The sequence below is a fragment of the Alligator mississippiensis genome, chromosome 7, assembly GCF_030867095.1.
Source record: "Alligator mississippiensis isolate rAllMis1 chromosome 7, rAllMis1, whole genome shotgun sequence".
NCBI lineage: Eukaryota > Metazoa > Chordata > Crocodylia > Alligatoridae > Alligator > Alligator mississippiensis.
Window position 1 is genome coordinate 72,240,724 of NC_081830.1, and position 12,565 is coordinate 72,253,288.

General features: G+C 40.9%; 1 long non-coding RNA gene across 1 annotated transcript in view; it reads left to right on the forward strand.

The window, feature by feature from the left end:
- Positions 1-12,565, forward strand: part of LOC102576094 (uncharacterized) — a 32,314-nt gene that overhangs the window by 6,126 nt on the left and 13,623 nt on the right. Inside the window, exon 3 of the long non-coding RNA XR_002091529.2 lies at positions 11,781-11,917. This is a non-coding gene — a long non-coding RNA (uncharacterized LOC102576094). The remainder of the gene's footprint in view (positions 1-11,780; positions 11,918-12,565) is intronic.

Here is a 12,565-nt window from a genome sequence, read left to right on the forward strand (position 1 = left end):
ATTGGGAGCAAAAACAAATTGGGGATAAATGGCAGACTGTAAATTGATTGCATTTACTTTCCCAGTCATGAGCACTAAATTTTGCTTTTGAAATAAGAAAAAAATTCTTCTTATTTGTCCTCTCATGTGTATTTTAGTGATAAGTTCATCTTGGATTAATTCTGCTGGCATGTGGCTTTGCATAGTCCCCTGTGAAGTTTGTTAAAATAGAAAAGCATACTATTTTGGTGTCTGAAATGGCTGCACAAGTGGTACTTATATACAGTATTTAACAGGTTATCGATGTTCTATAGGGCATAGCTATTTAAGTAGCTTAATAACAGTGATTGATCATAGAACTGTTCTAGGCATGGCAATCATTCTTTTCCAAAGTGGCACCTTTGATGCTAAAGAAGAAGAATGTGTGTGGTTTTTAGGACAATAGCTAGAATTTGGGGGCTATAAATATAGTTTATAAGGGAAGAGGCTAGAGAGGAATAGTCAGAGAAGATGAACCTAAGACAAGACGACAAGAAGTCCCATGCCTTGTAAAGTATAGCATTGCTATCAGGATGCACTGGCATGGAAACTAAATGAGTCAGACCATTTGAGGCTCATAGTGACAAAACTCCTTGTCCTAATGAGTCTATTGGGCTATCAGTACGAATATATAAGTCCCAAAACACTATAATGTGGTGTGATTTAAGCCTGAGTGAAGCAGCAGTGTCTGAAAATTCTGAAATGAATTCAGGATTTGGTCTATGGGGATGATAAACTACTGTAATATTAATCATAGTGAGTGATGTACAGAGAACGATACATGATCAAAGGACATCTAATGTGTATTTGCAGTATTCATTTTTTTTAAAGGCAGATTATCCTGATAAGAACATCTATGCCACTTTTATGTCTCCCAATGTAGGCTTAAAAATATGTGCAGTCTATACAGAAATCACCTTAAAAAGGAAATTAGACATCTTCAGAAAGGTGTACTTCAGAGTATCACAGCACAATGAAGCCCAGTATTAATGCAGGATTACTTGCCAGATTTCAATATCTAGAATTCAGTCTAGTTTTGAAAATGCCAAATGATAGGACTTCCATCTCTTTCCCTGGATGATTATTTTACAGCTTTCCATGATTTTGGACTGAGTGTTTTTCCTCTTGAAATTTTATCCCTTAGCTCTTTCAATTAAATCCCAATGTAATTAATTAAATACTTGTCTCCATTTTTAGGCCTAGACTTACAACCTTAAACACTTGAAAGCTGTTTTGTGTTTTGACCTTATCCATCATTTAGTCATTTATCTATGCTATATCCATTTAACTCTTCATTTTCCCTCTTAAGTCAATTCCTACAGAACCCTGACCAAAGTTTTTGGTTCTTCTCTGAACTTCTTCCAATTAATATCGTTCTGGGAACATCCTGGCAGTGTCCCAGATCAGATCATACTAGAGACTTATGTAGAGAAAATATTCCTATCCTCATCTTAATTTTTGCATTTTCCCATTGACATCAATCACCTAAATCTTATTGACTTCATAAAGCATTTGATTACAAACTTGCATTGTTTTTTTTATAACATTGCTTGACAACCTAAAGACTCATTTTCTGTCCACCATCACTTCTGGGTTTTGCATAATTTTTCTTAGTTCCTAGGGACCTTTTTCCCTACTTAGTTTACATGCTTTAATTTTTTCCCCCTGCCATTTGCATTAGCATATTTTTTCACCTTACTGAATCTTGTTTAGTCACATCATGTCCATATTTTTTATTCCTTCAAATCCCTCTGTGTTGTTCATTTCTTTGTCCTTGCTGGTATTTCTAACTCTTCTTGATTTGTATAATCTGTGAATTATACAAACATCTAAAATTTCTCCCTTTTCCAGATCATAAATAAAGATGTAATATGAGCTCAGACCTAACACTGACACAACGGTACCCCATTAGACAAGTTCCTACCAACTTGACCTTTATTTATTTATTCGCTGTCTTTTAGCCAACTTTCAGTTCTCGTGAACCTGTCCCCAGCCAAACCAAGTTGAATTCATTTTTTAAATAAAGATTCTATGAAAAACAGTATCTACTATATTCCAAATATTTGACAGATCTTTCACTGTTTTTTGGCATGTTTTTTGTTGTTGTTGAGGGATTTTTTGTTTTGTTTTGTTTTTTTGAGGTTTTTTGGCCACTAAGGGCTCAATGTTGGAAATGCTACACACACAGGTCTGCCAGGGATGTCAACAGATATTCCATATGTCAAACACTTTTAGAATCAGGACATTGTCTTGTAAAATTTCCAAACAAACCAAACCACATCACAATCAAGTGTTTTTGGCAAGATGCAGAATTGATTCTATGAGCACCATCGGGTGCTGAGTGGTCAGAGATTCTTTTGGGGGATGCCAAAAAGATGTAAGAAAAAGATTTTGGAGTGGGTGATGGCTGTGTTGTGGATGAAGAAACTCTTGTTTTCTTGATTACTCGTGTTTAAGGAAGCAGGATTTTTCTACATTCTTTGCAAACACACACACACACACACACACACACACACGGATACCATTATCGGTTTTTCCTCATAAATAGAATGACCTCCAAATTCTTATAGCTTGCAACTTGGCTCTAGAGGGGTAACAGTCACCAACAAATTACAGAAAGTGCCCAGGGGACTGCAAGGGCTACTATTAAGTAGTTGTATAGAAAACAGAAAGGAACACGGCACAGGCATAGGCACAGACAAGGGCCAGCCATGTTCTTTCCTTTTATTAAATTGTTGCACTGATTGGCTGAGTCGCAAGTAAAGGCATGGAATAGGCTTTGCAGATCAAATACATTTCATTCCCTCTTTGTAGCAGGTCTGAGTTCCAGGGGATGGGACATGCTGGTCCTTCCTTTGGCCCCTTTCTTGGCCTTCACACCTGTTGGCCCCTCTTTGGGCCTCAGGACCCTGCCAGTTCCATTACACTATTCCTGGCCACTCACTGGACCCTGCTGGTCCCACTCTCAGCCCCTGCTGGGCTGCTGGCTCCCTCTAAGTGAGCCTTGCCTTCCCTTGAAGGCTCCAAGCTAAACTGCTAATATAACTTAATAGTAAGCACCTGGCTTCTGACAGGTACTTGGACCTTCTCTTAGGCTTAATATAAACCAGAGAGATACCTACCCGTATAACCAAGCCCTGGTATGCCTCGGGTACCTTCCTTTGTTTCCTGTGCTGCAGAGGGGACTGCCAGAACTTGATGGTCCTCAAGCCCTTCCTCAAAGCGACTGAAACCCTCAGCACTGACGATACTCTCCTTGCAAAGCAGGTCCTATTCAATTTGGATTCAGATTCAGCCAAAATCACGGACAGTGATTTGATTAGTTGATTCTGATCAGTGCCCCTGATTCGATTCAGCCAAATATGAATCTGAAGATTCGATGCTGATTCAGATGCTGATTCAGAGAATCAGCAATTCAGACATAGACACAGCTTTAAAAATGTTTTCTACATACCTTTAGGTAGCAGGCATGGCTCATGATCACTATGATGCTGGGGTGCATGGAGTTTTGCACAGGTGGTGAACCCAGAAGTGAACCCAAAGTAGTTCTTGTCCATTTCTGAGTCTGCCGGGGAGCGCACTGCCCCACCCCCGCTGGCTTAGCAATCAGCTGCAGGGGAACACCAGGTACCCCCCCACCCAGGAGGCACCAGTCACCTAGCTGGGGGGCACGGGGGGGGGGGTGTTCACCAGCAGACCTGTGAGTGGACAAGAAGTGCTTCTGGTCCACTTCCAGATCTGCTGCCGAGCACGCTGAGGTGATCATCTAGGTTTTCCCAGCCCTGGGGCTATGCAGGTAACTGTACTGAAGTTTGATTCACCAGTCAAACCTAGATTGATTAAGTTTGAGTGTACACTGATCCAGGTCTGTTTTGGACTCGGTTTCAACATCTTTTAGACCAGTCTGTGTGTGTGGAACTTCTGTACAGTTACAGATTTAGATTGATTTCCAATCACTGAGACTAAGTCTAAGCTCTGCACCTGGGTGAACAAAGTTAGATTGGGTGCCCATTTTTAATCCAATCTAACCTCCCTCTCACCCCTTGAATGTCTGCACTTAGCCTTTCAGCTGCGAGAAAAGTATTTTAATAGACTGTGGATACATCTCCACATGTAATTAATGTGGCTGAATAAAGTTTGGTGCAGTTTGTGCTGGAGTGCTCCCAGGCATTGCAATTTTTTTAAAGATTTCTTTCCATGGCTAAATTAGCCAAAACTAATTCTAAATCCAAGTGTCCAGAACCATAAATGGTCCTATGTAACCAGGGGGCCTTCTTGGGGCTCATCTACCAACGCCCTGCCCACCTGTTCTGGACCAACCGCCTGCCTTCTCACCTGCCACATCATTTTGTTATCTAATTAGGATGTTAATTAGATGGGAGGCTACCCATTTCTTGCCCAGATGCCAGGGGGCACTATCTGCGGTTTTGTTCCTCCCCTACACCGCAGTGCAAGCCTCGCAGATGGCATCCACTGTTGTTAACACCACCAGCCCCACTCTGGGCCTGAGAATCCTCCAATCCAGACCCCTACTGGACCCCTCCACTTGGGCAGCCTACTCCACCTTCATTGGGCTGCCTAGCTCCCTGATATGTTCCCTCTTATGGGTATGGTCCCCCAGGACCTTTGGCTACACGGGCCCTGGCCTCACCTCCAGGCCAGTCAGAACCCTGGGCCCTCATTTCTGGGCACCCCTCATGGTGGGCCCCTGGCCCTTTGACCCTTCCGGTCCTGGCCCCAGCATTGACCAGTCAAGGGATTTCAAGTCAGGCCTATGAGCCTTTCTCTCTCTTGGGTCTGCCTTCATGACCCTTCTATGGGATAACCCACCTGGCTGTGGGAGATAGGGCTATTAAGGCACCCTGACCCGCCTTTCACCCCAGTGGTAACTGGCCTGGCATTTCCTGGGGACTCCTGCAACACTGAGAGCCCCACCAGGCCACCCACTCCTGGCAGGGTGCAGTTTTAGGTCATGCCCAGGACCAGGAGCCTCCAAACCATCCCCTACAGCTCCTGCCCTTACCTCCAGGTGTTCCAAGCAGCCTTGCAGCCAGGCGATGTTACTGCCTGGCTTGCCAGCAGCAAATTGCTCTGTTTATATAGATGTCCAGAGATCTAAAATGGCCATTGCAATCAAGTACCTGCTGACTGCTTGGCTGAGTCCTTAAAGTCGCAGGTACCAACAGTGCCCTGCCACACCCTACTACCAGCAAACACCCTCCAACTTCAGCTGGGGCTTCAGATGTTTCCAAAAACTTTGGCGGGCATCCTACTTGCAGCCCGAAGCCCAGAGGCTTGGGGTTTGGATGCCCCTGAGCTTTCTTTGCCTTTAGTCATATGACCCTTGGAGCAAGCAAGGGAGGAGACTCCCATTTCCATAAACTGGGCTTGAAGCCACTGAACCTTGGTGGGTACTGAACCATGCTAAAAGAGCAGTTCTCCTGGGGCGGGCTTCAGGAAAACTGCCTTCTTGGACACAGATACATGGTATTTCCCCTGCCAGGTTAAGAAGCCACTATGCTTGTCCTGAGCCTTCAAGAGGCCATGCACCCAGGACCACAGCATGCTGAGCTGGGGTGAAACATCCCCAGCTGGTAGGGGGCTCTGAGGGAGAGCCTGCTAACCTAGGGCTACTCCAACCCACCTCAACATGCTGCAGAGGGGCTGGCTGGGGCATGAGGGTGCTTCACTACAGGGCTGCCCTGCACTGGAGCACCCTCATGCCCCAGCCAGCCCTGCCAACATCTACACATGCATTGCACCAAAATAAATAACTCCACTGTAGGATAGAACTTGTGTCTGGTGGTATCCTACGGTAAAGTTAATTAGCATACTCCATCCTAATAGCACCACATATTTAGATGATGATGTTTTACTGCTTAGCTAATTAGTCAATTCCATAGTATACATCTCATGTAGACATGCCCAGTTATACAAAAACATTTTGTTAATGGCATCTTCTAACAGGACAACCTGCCTCTCCCTCTGCACTCCTCCATTTAATAACAAGAAGATAAATGAAATTATAGATTTAAGATTATAAAAAGTATATACATATCCTACTCTTCACAGCTAATGGATATTATACACCTGAATACCTCATTAGTGAACAATCAAATTCTCTAAACGTGTTCATGCCCAATATTTCCCACAGTTAGGTAACCCTTTTCACTTGCTGAGATCAGCTAGGAAATGGTTGTATTTACACTTAACCATCCCAGAAACTCATATAAAGTACTTGATGTTTCCAACTGTCTGTATGATTGAAGAGACAGCAGGTGAATATAAACCAGAATATGGGTCATTTATGAACAAGTCACCAGTAAAAATGAAGATCTCCAGTTCTTTAAATGGTTTTCAAAAGATGTCACCATGGCTGTAGTAATGGTCAGCAAAATACTTCCCATGCCTTTACAATCTATCCAAGGTATTGTCAGAGTAAAGCAACCAATAACCTGTGGTTAGTGAAAGATATGGTGGCAGTAAATACTTTCTCATTCTCTCATGACAGGAAATACAGTAGGATCATGGATGTTTATGGCTGTGCAAGCTGGGAATTTACATTAATTGGTTCAGAATTATGATTTTTTTTCAAAAATAATCACATCTGAATCAATGTAAGATTTAAAGAGGCCTTTGAATAAGAAAAAAAATGGAAATTAAATAAACCCGATGGCTTTTTTTTATTGCAAACATATTTTAAGACTCGACAGCAGTTGCAGTGTTCCCCTAATTTTTGCTATAAAAGGGAAGTAAAACAACAGTTTATTGTAGCAATACTTCATAGTGCCCTACTTCTGTAAATTGTCTTTAAGCTCTAGGGTAAAGACGGAACATTCATGTTTTTAAATTGGATACAAAAGCAGTTTCTATGCTGTAGCTGCTGTAGCATAAATTGCTACACAGAGACTATCAGATATGTCTAAACATACTGCTGCTCAGCAAATTGCAAACATATTTTGACTTGCTTTACCTACACTATAGCTGCCACTCCTGTTAAATACTTTCTGTTGGGAAGGTATAGTGCAGACCATTAAAATGTCTTCTACACAAGCACCAAACCATGTTCATTGACCCAAATTTTTAAAAATGTTTCAAAAAAGTTTAATTCAGTTAAAGCAGAAATAGACCGGCCAGTGTGAATGAATTTAAGCCAGCTCTTGTACAGCATGAAGAAACAAACATAACACTCACAGATTACTGAAACAACAAAACCTCATTCAATTTCCATTGGCGACCTAATGTGTGTCACTCACAGAGAAACAGGTGACACCTCCAAATTTTGGAAGAAATGGGAGATGAGAAACTCAGTCACCACTTTTTTTCCAGGAAGGTCTCTCATAGGCAACAGCTACAACCAGTGCTGTAGCAAGGCAGGGGCAAGCGGGGTGACCACCCTGGGTGCCGAAGCCAAGGGGCAGCAACAGATGCTGCCCCACTGGAGTGGGCAAGGGATGGAGCAGCTTGCAGCTCATTTGGGGGGGTGCAGGAATGGGGGGGATGGCAGCTCCTGCCACTGTGTGCACCCCCAGGCAAGCATGGCGAGGCGGGGGGTTCCCCCCAGATCTGTGCATGGGGCAAGGGCAGGCTGCCTCTGTTGGCTTTGCCCTGGGCACCAAACTTCCTTACCACAGCACTGGCTACACTAGGTTGAGATGACCAAACCCCAGAATATAGCACGAGCAGAACTAGCAGGCATATTGCCACCTGACAACAGTTTTGCTGATGTCCCAGGTGAGACCTATAAGAAGGACCATGAGGCTGCACAGGAAAACTCAAATACTGAACATTGCTAAGAAGCTACTCATGTCTTTGCAATACTTAATTATATGAATGTCAGTTATTATTGTTATTTCAGCTAGGAAAGAACCTGTGAGGAGCTGTACCTTTTGAAAACTCCTGAAAAAAACATTTTACTTGGTTATTCACTTGTGCAAGGGCTTAACAGCAAAGCACTCCCCCTCACCCCCACCCCTTCTAGATGCTCCTCTTTCTTTCGTATGCCTCCAGATTTGCAACCATAAATTATTTTCATTTATTATAGAAGCTCACAGAAAAAGAAATACATAAAAATTCAGTAAGTGTAATTGTTTGGATTCTTGGGTCCTATTACGCTATTTGGATGTTTCAAAGCAAATGAATGAATAGCCAGTGAAGGGGAACAGTTGTCACAGGTCCTAGTTCTTCACTCCTTACACCTGCAAAGGCTCCTGCTGAAACAAGGAGCAGAATACTTGTTTAAGTACTTATGTATTTGGAAGAAATTGGTAAGACCCTTTACTAACTGAAAAATGAATAATATAAGCTAATATTTTAGGAAAAGTTAGACACAAGAAACATAAAAGCAAATTAAACCTTTTCATTGATGAGAAAACATTACTTGCACGTTAGTATGAATTTAGAAATTAGCAACAGCAACAGATGCTGCAGTGAAAAAAAAATCTTCAAAGCTACCTTTCAATTTCACCTCAAAATTACTGTAAAACTTAGAATAATTACTGTTAAATTAAATTGAGTTTTGCAGTAAGATGTGTAAACAGATAATTAAAGTGGATTAATTTCCCCTTGTCTTTTTTCAAATTAGTGAGCAGTAAAGTTCAGTTGATGGGAATCATTCCAACTTTTACAACAATTTTGAGAGCATTGCATCATATTCATATTTGGTATTTAAACACTTGGGTAGATGTTTCTGATTTTTTAGTCCAAAATTAATGTTACGAAACCCTTACTTCATTGTAATTGGAAAAAAGTAGTTTTCTTTATTACTGTCTTTTTGCCTCCAAAGGAACTGACAGACATATATGCCATCTATTTTAATTCAGAAGAGACTGAAATCTGGATGCAGTGAAAAAAACCTCAACTCTTGTATTTCTTGTGGTAGCAAACAGTTTCCTTAGGTAGAGTAAGTCATGGCTAGCCTAGTTAAAAAATATAAATTTTTGCCTCCACAAAATTATAGCCAGCAACAAAAGTATCATCATCCATTTCTGGCTAGCAAGGAATCTCCAGGATTCCTTTTGGACACGGCCTTTGTACTCATCAGGTTCAGACCAGATTATTGCAGTTCACCTAATTGTCCTACAGGCTAAACATGGTGTATAGGGCAGTCAGCTACCCTAAGCAGAGCCTGATTTTTGTTTGCCTGAGTTTGTTGATAACATATTGTTCATCTGGTTGTCTCTTTTGTATTCCTGAATTCTCTTAATTTGAATGCACCCCAAACTTAGATATCCTTGATATTCAAAAGAAAGAAAAGCAAAAAACTCTCCCTAAAACTATGAAAATTGGATATGAGAATACAATGCATTTCTTTGCTCCACTCCACTATTACTTTATTTTTTACTATAATATTTTCAGTTAAAATAATGGTCTTGAGGGTTGATGATAGTTTTTTTTTCCCCAGATATAGGGTTTTTTGTTTGTTTGATTTTTTGCTTATTTTAATTATTTTATCATTGTAATTTATTTTGGATTGGAAAAAAATCCTGTCCATCTAGATTACCATCTACGTTACCCCTGAGAGAGTGTTTCAAACTTTGTTAACAAGTATCATTTTTAATACCCTGGGTCTTTTTTGTGTTTCCATCTGATTCTGCCTACTGTTTTAATATTGAAAACGTAGTTCTTAATTAACCTAATTCAATTACATCAAGACCTTTGAGCCTCCAAAATTAGCATCCCATCCATTTACTGGAATCACTTTTTCAATCTAGGTTGAAGTATGCAGCAAGTCTGACATTTTTTCATAGACTTTTTGCCATATGCTCTACTCTTATAGCCAAATGATGATTTGGCCAGAACCATCCTAGCACTGGATTTAATGTTGTTTTCTATACAAAGTTAATATAGGCACGTTTCAAATGCTCCAAATGTACTCCATTCTAATTATTATCATCATTATTATAGTAGTTATGGCTAAATTATCATTTGGAAAACAAAGAAGGGAATAGGGACAGGAATAAGAACAACTTCTATATTCTTGTACAAATATTAGAGGAACCTTCAGCCTGAGTTTACAGAAGTAAAATGATTTCATAGATTTCTAGGGTCAGAAGGGACCGAGTAGATTGTCAAGTCCAGCCCCTGCCCCAGGCAGGAAAGGGTGCTGGGGTTATGTAACCCCCAGCCAGGTGCTTATCCAATCTCTTTTTGAACACCTCCAAGGTAGGGGAGAGAACCACCTCCCTTGGAAGCTCATTCCATATTTTGGCAGCCCTTACCATAAAGAATTTCTTCCTGATGTCTAACCTAAATCTTCTCTCCTTCAGTGTGTGGCCATTATTTCTAGGAACCCCGAGGGACACCCTGGTAAACAGAGTATCCCCTTTTCCCTGCTGACCCCTCCCCCCTACCCCCGATGATCTTGTAGACAGCCATAAGATCACCTCTCAGCCTTCTCTTGGGGAGACTGAAGAGATTCAGGTCCCTCAGTCTGTCTTCATAGGATCTTACCTGCAGGCCCTCAACCATACGAGTGTTACAATAAATTATGTCAAGTTCAGTGTGACCCTATCAAGTAAAAGGTTTGTAGGAAGGGACGAGCCATCTTTTTTCCATTTCCTTGCCTGTGCTGGCAATGGGGTTAAGGTGCAATTTACTGAAGACATACACTGACAGAAGTAGTACTACCTCTTCAAGCAGAAAGGGAACTGAGACTTAGAAACACGTTTCCAAGATGCCTTTCAGGGCTTCTTTTGGTGTGATGCAAGTTACGTACCAACCCTAGCTCCATACCTAAAAACATCACAAAATAGCCTGAGAATTCTAAGCACCTGTTCAACATTTAAGTCTCAAAGGGAGTCTGCTCCAATACACTGTAATTACAGTGCGTCATAGCAGACTTGATTAATCGTGTCTGCTGGAGCATGGTAATTACTGCACTCCAGCAGACTCTCGTGTCATGTGTATCAGTGTCCACACGTTGAAAAATGGTAGCAGGGGTGCTTTAAACTAAAGCTCACTTGACGAGCTTTAGTTCAAAGAGATTCACCACCATTTTTCAGCATGGGGACGCTCATACATGTCATGCTGCGGGCACTTTTAATTAGCGTGGCTCTTAGAGCTGCACAATTTAAGAGCACCCCCCCGCACACATACCTCCCAGAGCACATCTCTAAATGCCCAAAGATTTCAAAGATCCTCCTGTCCAAAACAAAATCAATGGGGAAATGTATATGCTGGGCCCTCTGTATATGCTGTTGTGCCGACTTCTTAAAAAAAAATCTTTTTCATACAAAAGAAAACAATACATCTCATCAAGAGGCATTTTCTTTTATTTCAGTTTCTGCAGCTATTCTTTTTCACCACAAAATTGTTTAATAAAATAACTATTCTAAGTCCCTAAAGGAGACTGACAAAATTATAGTTTCTATAAAGAGTGTTACAATAAAAAACTCTGAGATAGATTAATCTATTTTGAATGCTGTACAAGAAATATGGGAATTATTGGCAGCACAATCTGTAGGTTAATCTTTCCCCACAAGAGACTCATGCAGGGTAGAATTACATGCTTAGGTTCCTCACATTCTACTTATGTTAAGAAAAATAAGTTGAAAATAGTATATAAATTTTGCATTGTACCTTATATTTATTTTACATTAATAGCACAATTTCTTCTGACTTTTTGGAAGTGTTCGGAGGGAAACGTACATTTGCAGTGTTAGAGTGGTCATATGTAAATATCCCATTGCTCTTTGGATGATAATACGATAGAGGTTATTACTAATTTAACCATTTTCTTTCTTCAAAAATTATGTCTCTAGATATCTTTCCTCATATCCCTGTAATGACCCAGTAGCAAATACTTGCTGTTATCTAACCCAGACTGGCAAGAGTGAAATAGGACACAGAACACAAAACAGGCATATGAACCCAGCAGAATCAAATGAATATGGAAAATGTGAGTAAACCTTCTCAAGAGCAAATTTATGATTCCTATATATTTGCCAATGATAGATATAAGGAATATCTGTCATTGAACTGCATATTACAATTCAGTCAGAAAGCTGTATCCCGTGTTCAGCAACTTGATGATCAAGTCCCAGCCCTGCAAACACTTTCATAAATCCAGATGCATTTTCCTATGACCTTAAATCGGAGTCTCTGTTGGTGTAAGAGTTTGCATGTACTGATCCTTTAGAACAACAGTTGTTTTCACCATCATTTTCAATGTTTTTGTATTATGTCATGGAAACCATCCAAAAGCATACTGAATTATTAATTTCCTTATAGATTTTTTATTGGGATCTCACTATCATATCCAAGTACTTTATAGATAATAATTTGTTTATCATCACAAAACCTTTCTGAGGAGATTTGGTTACTCAGGATGCACCTACATGGAGTTGACTAATTCACTCTGCAGTAAAGTGTCAAAATCTACACTTGTGCTGGGACAGTACAATCCTATGGTGGAGTAAATAAGTGTGATCAAATGCTCGGGTAGATGTGGGGAGAAATTGGACCTGGTCAGCCCAGACAGCAGGGAGCCAGTCCCCTGCCTCTGCCTAGCCACATGGCTCCACACATTTGGCACTTTCATGCACCA